At 39.0% G+C, this 14,819-nt stretch overlaps 1 protein-coding gene across 1 annotated transcript in view; it reads left to right on the top strand.

Moving 5' to 3' along the window:
• Positions 1 to 14,819, top strand: part of LOC144782041 (cytochrome P450 2G1-like) — a 519,896-nt gene that overhangs the window by 113,459 nt on the left and 391,618 nt on the right. The gene's annotated exons all lie outside the window — the stretch shown is intronic.

Raw genomic sequence — 14,819 nt, 5'->3', positions numbered from 1 at the left:
GGCATCAGACACAAAAATACCACCTTCGGATCCCAAAAAACTCTTGGAAAGATGCTCAATTGCACACAAAACTAATCGGCACTGAAAATACATTGATGCCTCAATTACCCTTGGCGTCGAAAACAGCAAAAATACAGTTTGAGCCGAAACAGCGACCTCTGGAGCCAAAACTGCAAGAAAGACTTGACAACAAACAAAAAACTTTGTTCATCAATCCAGCCACTGGAAGGGTAGTTGCAAAACAACTTCTCCCACCAACGAACACACTCCCTAAGAAAAAAAAGACTTTTGAGGAAGAAATCATGTGGTCAGAACCACCCAAAGCCCCACAGAAGAAACATATAACATGGGCACTAGCCCCATACTCTTTCCTCATCTTCTCCTTCATCTGCTTCTTCACTATTACCCCTCCCTTCTTCTCTATCACCTGTCATTCCCATGCTGCCACCACCTGCTGTATCTCCAGTTCGTACTCCCGTACTTGAACTCTGCCCTTGTGAACAACTACAGGCAACACCCTCACCATCATCTATGGGAGACCTTGACACAGGGAAAGACATTCACCCCTATGACGCACCATACTTTCCTGACCAACAGGGTGATACATGCAATGTCAATAACCCATTCGATCATTACAACACAGACCCTATAGATGACACTGATCCTGACCAATACCTCTCTAAAATGGCACCGTCAGACGACATAATAACCTACCATGAGGTTCTCAGTAGAGCTGCACACTACACACTATTAAAAAATGGATCTCCACACATTTACAGGTTGAGGATGACTTTTTTGTGGAAACATTATGTAGATTAAACAGAACAGTACCGTTTTCGCCCATGCTAAAAGGTATGCTTAAGCCCACAGTGGAAATTTTTAGGAAACCAGTAAAATCCAGAGTAATAACCCCCAAGGGTAGACAAGAAATATGAGCCCTGCCCATCCAACCCTACAAACATCAAGGGCCAGGTTCCACCAGATTCTTTGGTTGCTCATACTGCCAGAAAAAGGACCAATTCTCAGGAGACGGGAGATGCACCGCTCCCTGATAAAGAGAGCAAGAAGTATGATGCGAGAGGAAAACGTGAGGCCACACAGGCTGCCAACCATCTACAAATAACAAATTCTGTTGGCCTCCTTTAACATTACAGTAGAGCCCAATAGGATGAAATGGAAGAACTATTGCTACAGCGGGAATCCAAAAATCATTTCTAAATCAGCATCACCTCTCCCTGAAACCTCCGAACACACATTTATTTTCCAGTGGGGCCCATAACACTGCACACTTTCTCTGTTCACTTAACTCGGCTTCAAGGTTTGGTGAAACACAAAGGAGTAATGCTGTAACATTTGGCGGAGTGTCTAAACCTATTTAACCAGTTATTATTTACACCTATAGTTTTATACAATTTACCATGGTCTTATCAAACATGCATTTTATTCAGACACACCACCAAAGTGGCAATATATCTGCTAGAAAGAAGATCAGGCGTAGGAAAAATTACAAGACCAGCTTTAATATTCCATTTTCCTAATTTTATTAAAAGCAAAACTTTAATATGTCTGACATTTAAGCATTAATTAATTCTTTATTCAGTAAAAGAAAAACAAGAAATAAATCAAAGAGGCTTACATCCAGGAATCAATCTGCAATCCGACAGCACTTCGAGAGGAACTCGAAACAGCGACAATTCTCTAAGCAAAATCGTGGGTTTTTATACACTAATTTCCTAACTTAATCTATCTAAAAAGTATCTAACATCTTCAATTCAGGTTCTGATTGGACAACTTTGGGATGGGTGAGCATCTCCTCACCATTACCACATCATATTCACGGTGAATCAGCAAAATTATAAAGGGGTATTGTTTAGGACAGTCTTTGGCCTGGTCACTTCCTTGAATTGCAACGTCGCATTACTTTCCCACGTTCAGAACACTCGACTGTCCATGTTTTGGCAACCATCCTGACTTCCAGGGCACGGTAGCCTTGAACTTCCCATCCGAGCACAGGCAGTTCGCTCTCTCTTGCAGGCTTTTGGGTGCGCATGCGCAGTCCAGCACTTGCTTGCAGTTTACTAGAGCAGTCATGTTTTCACTAGGCCTCAGAGGCCACGTTTGGAACTATCATAGAAACAAACACAAATTCATGTTAAATATGGAACTAAAGCCCTTCTGTTTACCTCCCACCGTACTGAGGTTTCCCTATTAGTTGTTACCTAGCAGGTAAGCCACATAAATGCGTTTCATACTTACATATTCGATGACTTTCCAGCACAATAACGTGTACAATAAGCACATTGATATTGCATTTATTTATATTTAAGCTGTCCATTAGTTCACAACACAAAAACAATATGAATTAGTTAATTATATTTCTTCATGCAGGCAAAATTAGTATTCCCACGTGTGCATGTGTGTGCATCTTATACTATTGTTGATTAATTCACCACAACACATCATTAGGTAATGTTAACGTTATGGAACATTGGTTTCACAAGGGGTACACAAAATTTTGTTTTGCCACCTTGCTCCATCAATTCCCTCATCTGGTGATTTTATCACCAAAAATCTCTCAAAATGTTTATAATTTTTAGCAGAACATGTTTCGAATTCTTCATATTAGTACCATCTACACTCTTGTATCTTTTTCCTTTGAATCTTTGAAAATCTTCTCTCTCGTTTCTTCCATTCCTATTTGATTCTTTTCTCTTTCCCTTGCATTTCGTTCTTGAATTGTCTTCTTTATCGCCTTTCTAAAATCTCCCCTACCTTTGCATATACAACACAATCTTATCAGGAAAATCACTATCACTAAAATTGTTATTGAAATTAGTATTTTACCTATAATTGAACTACCTATTTCTTGGAGCCAATGCTTAATTGCTGAGAAACTTTTACCTAACTTTTCAAGGACACCTTCAACCTCCAGTGGTTCAATTTCTTTATGTAAATCCGTAATATTTATAATATATTTTTCAAGATTTTGACTTTTATCCGGAATATAAGTGCAACAATGTTGCACTTTTAAAATTCCGCAGACTCCTCCCTCTTTTGCTAAAATTATATCAAGGGCAAGTCGATTTTGCATTACCATAGCTCTCATAGCAACCATTTCAGTATTCACCATCAGGAATCCTCCTACGGTGTCTGTTGATAAACGATCAACTATTGTGGACAATTTTCTGATTCTATTTGCATTAAACGAAATTCCCACTGCTGGTATCAGTGCTCCAAAGACATCACCTATTATTTCCATAACACTCTCTCTTCTTTTTCGACTTAAGACTTTACCTATCTCATGCTTTCCATTAGTACCTCTATCTACATGGAAAATTTTAGGAAAGCCCAAGCCCACATAACAGGTCTCATACCAATATTCTGGTAACCTATAGTAAGCTCTATTCCCACAGATGAAATATATTCCAGGAAAACAGGATCATCTCCTCCTTTAAATCCCCAACCCCCTATAATTCTATAGGTGTCTTTACATTGACTTGCACCCACAAAATAATTATCATACATAGTATTATCTCTTCTAATTCAAAATTTCCCTGACATTGGAGTATCTATGTTTATAGCCACATTCACATTTTTGTCATCAACATTCTCATCATCAAATGTCCAGTATTTAGATTTCGCATGTTTACTTTCTCATTTCGTTTGTAAGCAAACCTTCTTTCCTCAACCATATTCAGAAATGCTTTTTCAATTCTCATTTTACATGTCAAATTATTATTAAAAGCATATTCATGCGTCAGCTCATCTAATTCTAAGAAATACTCTCCCATCTCTTTTACACGTTTTCTTTTATTCAATGTACTATCAATTTTTAATTTCGCAAAAATTTCATCTACATTGGAATAATGATATTCCAATTTCCAAGTCTGATAAAACAAACTTGCAATTATACTCCAAGTCACTCCATATGTGAGAGGAAGGTGGTGATAGGTCTCCCCTTCTGACACTGATGCTGGCAATTTTACACAAACATAACAATCATCAACATTCATAGTTTTAATATACTCAAGTAATATCTTTGAAAATGTATTCTTTGTGTAGTCACTAATTGACCTATCTTGATGCCCCTCTGGTTTACACACATGAGTCTCAGGAACTTTTTCTCTCTCACTTGGCTTATTTAAACTCACATTTGGTTTCAATTTCGTTAAACTATCTTGGAAAGGAATGACAATAGCTAAAATTATTCTGAAACAAATATATAATGGCAAGATGCACTCCTTTGTACTCCGTTAATTTTTAAACTTGTGTTCATTGTCTTGTGTACTCTCCAATTTAAACTTTGTCGGCGTGCAAGCTCTCTCCGCGTTCCGCCCACTTTGCGCTGCAATCTAGTAAGAACACGAGGGTACCACTTTCTGATACCCATAAAGCTGCACAGCCTATTAGAATGAGTCCAATGAATTAAATTCCTGGTCAACGCTTCATTTTATCCACAATTTTGTCCATCATATTCTTCTTTTAATCTCTTGAGTTTTCTTCAATCCATTATACTCATTGTCATTTCATGCTGATCAATAAAACACAGGAAAGTAATGTTTCCACATGCCACGCTTTTATTAAAATCACCCAATGCATTTCGGGAAAAAATACTAAAAGTATTACAAAAACATATAATACAATCTTTAAAATATGTACAGTCTCTACTTCAGGAGAAACGTGAAGCCACAGTCTGCGGCCACAGTTTTGCAATCGTAACAAACGGAAAGAATTTTTCAAATGTACATTCTTATCAGGTAAATTCAATCTTCAAAAGAATGGTTATCAGTAATGTACAAGCGGCGTGAGAAAATTAATTAAATAATCGAGCCGCTCTCGCAGACGTTGTGTGGCAAAACCCTATATACATATTTTAAAGATTGTATTATATGTTTTTGTAGTCCCTTTCCTAAGTGGTTTGAATGTTTTTTGAATGCCTGTGATATGTCTGTAGCATTGAATGATTGATGATTAGTACCCAGTTTCCCTATTTTTATGTGTCCTTTTTGAATATGTTCCTTCCGATGATTTAAAAAATTCAAAAATATAAGTTTTTTCCTTCTAAAATGTGAAAATAAAAAGCTATTAAGTAGCAATTCCCGTTCTTGAATACATTTTTCGAGTTCTGTTTGGTTTACTGTTTATTTAAACTATTCATATCAGCACTGGCATCCCATTTTTGTTTATTGGACCAAGATAGCCTGGCGTGGTTTCTGCCACCGAGGTACCAAGCAATTTCTCCTGCGATGCACTTTCACTCGAACCCAGTCTCCATGGACTAGATCATGAGCTGGATTTTTCTCTTTGGAATTTGACTCAGTTCCCACCTGGTGAAGCACAGAAGTTACCACAAATGTGACAGATTTTTGTAGTAATCCAGTATGATGTCATCATTAATTGTCAACAACTGATCAACAGGTACATAGGCCTGCCTCATCACCCTACCCATCAAAATCTCATGTGGACTTATCCCAGTTTTCCTGTCAGGTATGCTTCTTAGTGTCATTAAGACAAGCGGCAAGGCATCGGGCCACTTAAGTCCTGTTGCCAGACACATTTTTGAAATTCTGTTTTTAATTGTTGCAGTCAACTGTTCCACTACTCCTGAAGCCTCAGGTCTATAAGCACAATGCAGCTTCTGGCGAATGTCCAGAGTTTCACAGATCATTTGCATAAGTTCATTTTGGAAATGCGGTCCACGGTCCGACTCAATCGTCACCGGGAAACCGAAACATGGTATTATCTCACGTAAAAACAGTTTAGCAACAGTCAATCCATCGTTTCTTCTCATGGGGAAAGCTTCAACCCGTCGGGACAACAAACAGACTATCACAAGAACATACCTAAGCCTATTGCATGGGGGCAACTCCACAAAATCCATCTGAACCCTTGTAAATGGACCACCCTCCCGTACTATGGTTCCCAAACTTACAACAGTTCTCCTGTTTGGATTGAATTGCTGACATACCAAACACCTTTGGCACAGGCTTTCGGCAACCATCCTGAACTTAGGATTGTACCAAGTCTGTCTAAAGAGACGAATCATAGCATCTCTACCAAGGTGGGCCTGACCATGGTACATTCGGGCCATATCTGAGATCATGCTATCGGGCATTACTGGTCTTTCATCTTTGTAAACCCAAATTTCATCTTCCTCTCTTTGTCTGCATCCTGCTTTTAGCCAAATATCTTTTTCTTCTGCTTCCACCTCCTCCTGTATCTGTTTCACTTCCTGACAAGTTTCAACTACAGTAGTTGGCATTAAAGGACTCGGAACATGTTCTTTAAGCTTTTCTCAATTGATTGAAATTTGATTTTTTTTCGCACAATGCTTTGCAATTGCATCCACATAATTGTTTCCACGGGTAATGTAATCCTCACTCTTTTTATGGGCTGAACATTTTACAACAGCTATTTTCTCAGGTAAATGGATCACATCTATTAGTGTTTTCACAAATTCAGCATTCCGAATAGGTGTTCCTGCAGAGGTTAAATAACCTCTTTGGGACCAGAGCTGTCCATAATCATGAACAACTCCGTAACCATATTGACTATCAGTCACTACAGTTACTTTCACCTCTTTTCCCAATTCACATGCTCGTATCAAAGCAATCAATTCCGCTACTTGAGTAGAATGAGTTCCTTTCAGAAAAGATGCTTCCAACACTTCTGCCACGGTACAAACGGCATAAGCAGCACTTAGAATACCACTCTCTGTTCTCAAGCATGATCCATCCACAAACATCACAAAATCTGATTCAGGTAAAGATTCACCTCTGATATCTGGTCTGGGTTTTGTGCAGTATTCAAGAACATCCAAACATTTGTGATCAAGCTCACCTTTCACTTCTGCCTCAATGGTGTCAGGTAACAATGTTGAGGGATTAACGTTCACACATCTGGTAATGGTTACATTCTCTGCTCCCAAAATTATTTTTTTATATCGGGTCATTCTGCTGTTAGTCATATACTGTGTTTTGGCTCTAGTGAGGAGAATCTCCACAGAATGAGGTACATACACCCTCACAGAAAATCCCATCACTATTCCTTCACTTTGCTCCAGACTTACACTAGTAGCCGCTACTGATTTCAGACAACCTGGCAAAGCTTTTGCAACAGGGTCCAAAACAGCTGAGAAATACGCAATTGGTTTTCTCAGTTTTCCATGTCTCTGAACCAACACTGACAATGCACATCCTTCTCGCTCACTGCAGTACAGTTCAAATTCCTTCTCATAATCAGGCATTCCTAAAGCTGGTGCTTCACACAGTTTCGTTTTCAGCTGTTCAAATGCTTACATCTCTGTTTTGGTCAGAACAATGGGGTCTTTGATATCTGCTTTTGTCAGTCTCTGTAATGGTTTTGCAATCAATGAAAATCCACTAATCCACTGTCTACAATAACCTACCATTCCCAAGAACATTCTCACCTGTCTTTGAGTTTTAGGCGGCTGCATTCCTTGTATCATTTTGATTTTCTCTATTGTGACTTGTCTGATCCCTTTAGCAATCTTGTGACCTAAAATTGTACTTCAATTTGACAAAACTGCAATTTTGATGGAGACACTTTATGTCCCTCTTCTGACAAATGATTCAACAATGCTACGGTGTCAGTTACACATGCATCCTTTGTTTTCAATGCAACCAAAAGATCAGCAATGTATTGTACAAACACAGACTCTCCAGACATGCTCAAGTTCTCTAATGATTTCTTTAACAGCTGATTAAAAATCGATGGACTCTCTGTGTACCCTTGTGGAATTCTACACCATGCTAGGATACAATTTTGGAATCGGAACGCAAAAATTGGTTGGCTTTCTGGATGCAATGGAACAGTAAAGAACGCATTGCACAGGTCAATCACAGTATACCATTCTGCATCATGAGGAATTTGGTACAGAATCACTGCTGGATTCGGAACAATCGGACAACATGGGACAACAATTTTATTAACCTTTCTAAGGTCCTGCACAATTCTAAATGTTCTGTTAGGCTTTTTCAATCCCATAATTGGTGAATTACAAGGACTGCTTTCTATTTCTCTCAGTATTCCCTGCTCAATCATTTTGTCAATCACTGGAGTTATTCCTTCAATTACTACTGTAGTCATTTTATACTGAGGTATATTTGGGTAACTCACACCTTCTTTTACTGTGACTTTCACAGGATCAACACCTTTCATCAAACCTATATCTTTTCCTGTGAAATCCCATACACTTTCTTTCACTGCCTCTTTCAATTCAACAGGAATCTTTTCTCTGTCAAAAAGAGGAAATAGCTTGTGCTACTCTGCCTCAATCATGAACATTGTCATTTTATACAAGCTATCTTCATCTGGGGTTTGCAATTCTATGCCATCCGGTGAACAATATATGGCACAATTCATCTTGCACAATATATCCCTTCCTAACAAATTAACAGCACTACTATCGCACACCACAAATCGATGCATATGAATGTTCCAATTTCTATTTCAACTGGTTTTGTCAAGGGAGTTTTTATCTGTCTGTTAGCTACCCCTACAACTTGAATGGTCTCTCCTGAGAGAGGAAGATTTTGAACTTCCACTGATCTAACAGTAGAACGGGTAGCACCAGTGTCCACTAGGAAAGTTATTTCTACATCATTCACCTTTCCGCTCACAAATGGACCTGACTGATCTACCTCAAGAGTGGCTCCAAGTACACACTCTTCTTCCTCTCCCAGGCACCGTCAGAAACTTTCATCCGGCTCACTGCCATCCTCCTCTTGTAACCAATACTGAGGACACGCATTCACTCTTTGCGGTCTTTTTACCTGCTCACCTCCGCTGAATCCTGTCTCTGCACTGTATCTCTGCTGGTTTACACTGTATGGCAGTGGCGGTTGTGGCACCTGACTTTGCTGGTTTGCTATCTGCGGTTGCTGTTGATTTACCTCAAACTGCACCTGCGGATTCAATGATGTATTTTCCCCATTAATTCTTGGAGGACATTTACACTCTTTCTTCCAATGCCCTAACTTGCCGCAATTAAAACATGGAAATTTCTTTTTCAATTCATCAATATTTCCTACTAATTTAGGTTTACCTTTAAAACTATCTTGATTCCCTGTATTCTTACTCTCCATTTGTGCCACTTGTTGTTCCGCTACCTTCACTTGTGCCCACATGGCTTTCTCTTTCAGCTTTTTCTGTTTTGCCTCAATTTCTTCACTGCAATATTTTGCCTGTCTCAGTACTTTGTCCACTGAGCTCGATTGGCATCCTATCATGCTGTGCCTAATCATGTCTGAAATTTCTGGCCTCAAACCTTATACGAATCTATATATAAAGTGGCTCATGTCCTTTTCATTCAGTTCCTCATAACCGCTATACTGTTTGAAAACTAACAACAATCTTTCATAAAATGAATGTACAGTTTCTTTTGGCTCTTGTGTGGTCCTGTCTATTTTCACCCAATCAGTTTCCTTTGGAGGTATTTTATTTTTCAACCATACTATCACTTGTTCATACTTTCGCATTACATCTGGTGATGGAGCTCCTGTTACTTTATCTCTGGGATACTCTTCCCTTGGCCAATCTACAGATATTTTGCATTCTATCCAGAAGTCTGCTGGCACCACTATGTCAAACAATCCATCCTAATCGATCCATAAAACTTTTGACACTTTTACAAATCTGTCTACATGTCGATACCATTCCACTGGTTTCTCTCTCAGCCTAGGAAAATCATTTGTAAATGACAATATATCCTGTCTGCTCCAAGGAACATGTACATATCTTCCTCCAGGTATCTCTCTCATGGGAAACTCAGTTGTCACTGTCTATTTTTCCCTGATTGGAAAAGCTAATGTGGATCTATCACTATTTTCTTCTTTCTTCTTTGCCCACTTAATCCTCCATTTACTTACATCTCCCCATTTTCGCAACAGCACAATCAACTCTTTTATTTGTGCTAACCTCCCAGCAGTATTCATGTTCTCAATGTCTCTTTCTGCAAAATCTACTCAATATGTTTCCTGCAATGATTTTATTTTTGAAAATTCTATTCCAAATTCACTTGCCAATTCTTCCAACTGATCATACAGCGTTTTGGCCTTCAATGTTATGCTTTTACACAAAAACATAAGCTCATCATCCTGGTGCGTTTTTAGTCTGTCTGTTCCAATAGTTCCAATAATTAATTCTTCCATGACTACTTTTAATTTTGCCACATACAGCACTTTTGATTCCTGCTCTTTTAATTTTAAAGTTTTAATCCAATCACTCAATTCTTTATCTGATGGTCCTACAGGTGTTTGTGTTAGATCTATTCTATCTACACTTCTCTCTGGGGTTGCAGAGTCAGATTCTGCTCCTGTCGGGTATCTGCATGACGAACTTTGATTAAAAGTCAATTCAGGTGGATTCACATTTATATTCCGCTTTATTTCTGACGAATCAGGATAAATATTCTCTTTTACCTTCTGCAAACTCTGTTGTAATGGAATTGTTAAGCTTGGCTCTTTTATGCTTTGATTTTCAAATACTGGTATTACAGGTCCTATTGTTACTGGGACAGTTACTGCTTCCATGTTTTTAGTAAGGTTTTCAATTAGTTCATGTGTAGAACGTTCATAATCAGAAATATCTGGCTGTACATAATTTCGCCTTTCAGCACTTAGCACAGTTTTATGTGAGTCATTAATTTGTACAGGAGTACCTGAAATTCTAGCCTCTCCTATTGGTGTACTAGGAATATATCTAGTTTCTACTCTTTCCGGGAACTCTCGGAAATTTGATGGTTGTCCCGGAGTTTCACTAACTCTCTCATCTGCTATTGGAGCATTCGGGGTAGTCCATAAAGAACCTGGTTAAAATGGTGGCGGTCTTCTATTTAATATTTCTTCCAATACAGCATCCTCTGATTCACTTTCACCATAACTTTGGTTCCCTATCTCCACATTCTTTTTCTTTTCTGTGCATTTCCGTCCCTCATATTCTTCCACTAATCTAACTGGATACATGCCATCACACATGTTACCATTTCTCCATCTACGCATTCTACTCTCATGTGTTTCTCCCCATAAATCTCAACCTCTAACTCTTGGTCTGATATGTCTGCTTAACCTCTCGCTTTCCAGTTCATGCATCTCATCTTCCCATTCAACCAGTGCCTCAAATTGAGTCGGTCTAGGTCTCGGTTCAAGCTTCATCATTCTATCTCTCAAATTTCGCAAAATTACCAAATCAAAAGATCCTCCTTCTGGAAAAGCGAACACGCCATCATCTTTGGTATACCGTACCCAATTCTCCAACCAAACACACGTATGATAACCATATTTTGACATCATATGAGAAGCAGGCGTCTTTGGCGAAGGAAGTATTTTTCCCTCTCTCGTAACTACCTCTTTGTCCTTTTCAAACATGTTTTTCAACTTTTTAAACCATGAAGGTTTCTTCTTGTCTTCGTCATAATAGTAGTAAGCCATTTTCAACAAATTTCCTGTTTTCAAAAGATCATGTACTATTCTATTGCTGTTTCCGTAACACCAACCTATCACAGCGCGGTTTACACTAGCGTACCAATTAGAACAAGATACGTCACTGTAGTGCTCAACCAATAACTCTCGCTGTTTTCTGTGCTGCACCAATCAGCCCTCTCTCCGTCCTGGTCACGAGGACCAATCCCAGCGCGACACTTTTGACGTCACCAGCGCTCCAGCTTCTGCAGCGCTGACTGACCCCTCCTTTACAGGATTTTTTCAAGAAGCCGTATTTACAAGATATTTTACAAAATCAGTTAGTAACTTACAGGAAACAATACCATTTGCCTGTTTCGCTAATGAAGTGATAAAATTTCTCAATCATACAAGTATTCCGTATATGGAGTAGACGACGCTTATTTCCACAGAATTTTTGACTCGTCGATAAAGTAGCACTACCCTCTACTTTACCATTTTATCAGGCAATAACGAACTTATTTCTCCAGGAAAGCACATACAGAGATCTTTTTCACCTCATTAGAGACAATCCCGAAGTTTCACCCGAACGCGTATTGCAATTTCATTTACACGAGTTTCATACAGAAATCCCTACTCAGATATATATCAATTCTGTATCACCAGTAGGCAGCGCTTACCTCAAGCCCACCACAGAATTCCCCTATCGTTAGTAAAGTAGACGCCACTCCTTTACACTTCTGTCAAGCTAGGGTTAAGTCCTACTACTCTCCCAGCAGAAAGTTTTAATCAGGATACGCAATGATCCCTGTACTTGAAGGCTAAGATTTCATAGACTGTCCTCAATGTACATTTATCCTTTCACACCTAATGTCCCTAAACAGTGATATGCGACAATACCACCGCAGTATACGACAATACTACTTTTTTGAAACAGACCAATGCACAGTGCGACTTTACTTGCCACACTTCCTCTGCCTGCAGGCAGAGGCACTAGCTTCATGCAACACTTGGAAGCCTTTTCAGGACTACATATAATGTAATACGAACTCAACAGATGTTAGTCATAATTTTGTACATTAAATTCTATATAGTACTTTATACAGTACCCTAGCTAATTTCCTTAGCAACCACTACTCTGCTACCAAGATATAACTGCTACAGCGGGACTCCAAAAATAATTTCTAAATCAGCATCACCTCTCCCTGAAACCTCCGAACACACATTTATTCTCCAGTGGGGCCCATAACACTGCACACTTTCTCTGTTCACTTACCTCGGCTTCAAGGTTTGGTGAAACACAAAGGAGTAATACTGTAACATTTGGCGGAGTGTCTAAACCTATTTAACCAGTTATTATTTACACCTATAGTTTTATACAATTTACCATGGTCTTATCAAACATGCATTTTATTCAGACACACCACCAAAGTGGCAATGGATCTGCTAGAAAGAAAATCAGGCGTAGGAAAAATTACAAGACCAACTTTAATATTCCATTTTCCTAATTTTATTAAAAGCAAAACTTTAATATGTCTGACATTTAAGCATTAATTAATTCTTTATTCAGTAAAAACTTAATTTTATTTCAGAATGATCATTTTATTTAGAGCTCAGAAAATAGTCATTTTATTTAGAAATCAGTTGAAAGTTTAAGGGATAGATAGTTCCAAGTTCATTCTCTCCTAACATCCCTAACTAACACCCTCATCTTATCCTTTCAATCCTGTAAAGAAAACAAGAAATAAATCAAAGAGTCTTACATCCAGGAATCAATCTGCAATCCGACAGCATTTCGAGAGGAAATCGAAAGAGCGACCCTCTCTAAGCAAAATCAGGGGTTTTTATACACTAATTTCCTAACTTAATCTATCTAAAAAGTATCTAACATCTTCAATTCGGGTTCTGATTAGACAACTTTGGGATGGGTGAGCATCTCCTCACCATTACAAGATCATATTCACGACGAATCAGCAAAATTATAAAGGGGTATTGTTTAGGACAGTCTTTGGCCTGGTCACTTCCTTGACTTGCAACGTCGTATTACTTTCCCACGTTCAGAACACTTGACTGTCCATGTTTTGGCAACCATCCTGACTTCCAGGGCACGGTAGCCTTGAACTTCCCATCCGAGCACAGGCAGTTCGCTCTCTCTTGCAGGCTTTTGAGTGCGCATGCGCAGTCTTGCACTTGCTCACAGTTTACCAGAACAGCCATGTTTTCACTAGGCCTCAGAGGCCACTTTTGGAACTATCATAGAACCAAACACAAATTCTTGTTAAATATGGAACTAAAACCCTTCTGTTTACCTCCCACCGTACTAAGGTTTCCCTATTAGTTGTTACCTAGCAGGTAAGCCACATAAATGTGTTTCATACTTACATATTCGATGCCTTTCCAGCACAATAACGTGTACAATAAGCACATTCATATTGCGTTTATTTATATTTAAGCTGTGCATTAGTTCACAACACAAAAACAATACAAATTAGTTAATTATATTGCTTCATGCAGGCAAAATTAGTATTCCCACATGTGCATGTGTGTGCATCTTATACTATTGTTGATTAATTCACCACAACACATCATTAGTTAATGTTAACGTTATGGAACATTGGTTTCACAAGGGGTACACAAAATTGTGTTTTGCCACCTTGCTCCATCACTATGCCAGCATCTCTCAGACCAGATCCAGCAAAGAGAGCCTGAGGTAGTGGAGGAAGGCAATATTACTTCTAATGCTGCCATACAATGTGCACTAGACTCAGCAGATACAAGTTCAAGGGAGGTTAATACAAGTGTAATCGTCAGGCGCCACGCATGGTTTAGAGTCTCTGGTTTTATGCCTGATGTCCAACAATATCTGCTCAATTTACCATTTGATGGTGAACATTTGTTTGGGCCACAGGTAGAAGAAGTGATGTAAAAATGTAAAACCGATACTACCAAGGCCATGGGTGCACTACAAACCTTCCAACATTGTGGGTCCTTTCGTAGAGGACACTACAGAGGGGTATCAAAAAGTAGCAATACCACAGATATAGGCAATATGCAGAAGCAACAAGGTTCCTACCTGACCCATTACACCAATGGGACATACTATTGGTCACACTACACAAATAATAGAGCATAGAGTCATGGATCCGCCTTGAAAAGGACCACTTCCACTAAGCAGTGACTCTCTGTGCCTCCGCCCTCAACACTAGAAGGGGGACAGCTGTGGCAATACCACAAACATTGGGTACAAATTACAACAGATCAGTGGGTCCTTTCCAGCATAAAAGATGGGTACTGTCTATGACTTACAGTTACCACCCACTATGCCACCCAATACACAAACTATGTCAACAGAACACCTTACACAGAGGAGGTCCAAGCTCTGCTTCAAAAAGGGGCCAT

This window comes from Lissotriton helveticus, chromosome 9 (assembly GCF_964261635.1).
Source record: "Lissotriton helveticus chromosome 9, aLisHel1.1, whole genome shotgun sequence".
In the NCBI taxonomy this organism is placed as follows: Eukaryota; Metazoa; Chordata; class Amphibia; order Caudata; family Salamandridae; genus Lissotriton; species Lissotriton helveticus.
This window is presented reverse-complemented; position numbering and strand designations above follow the sequence as displayed.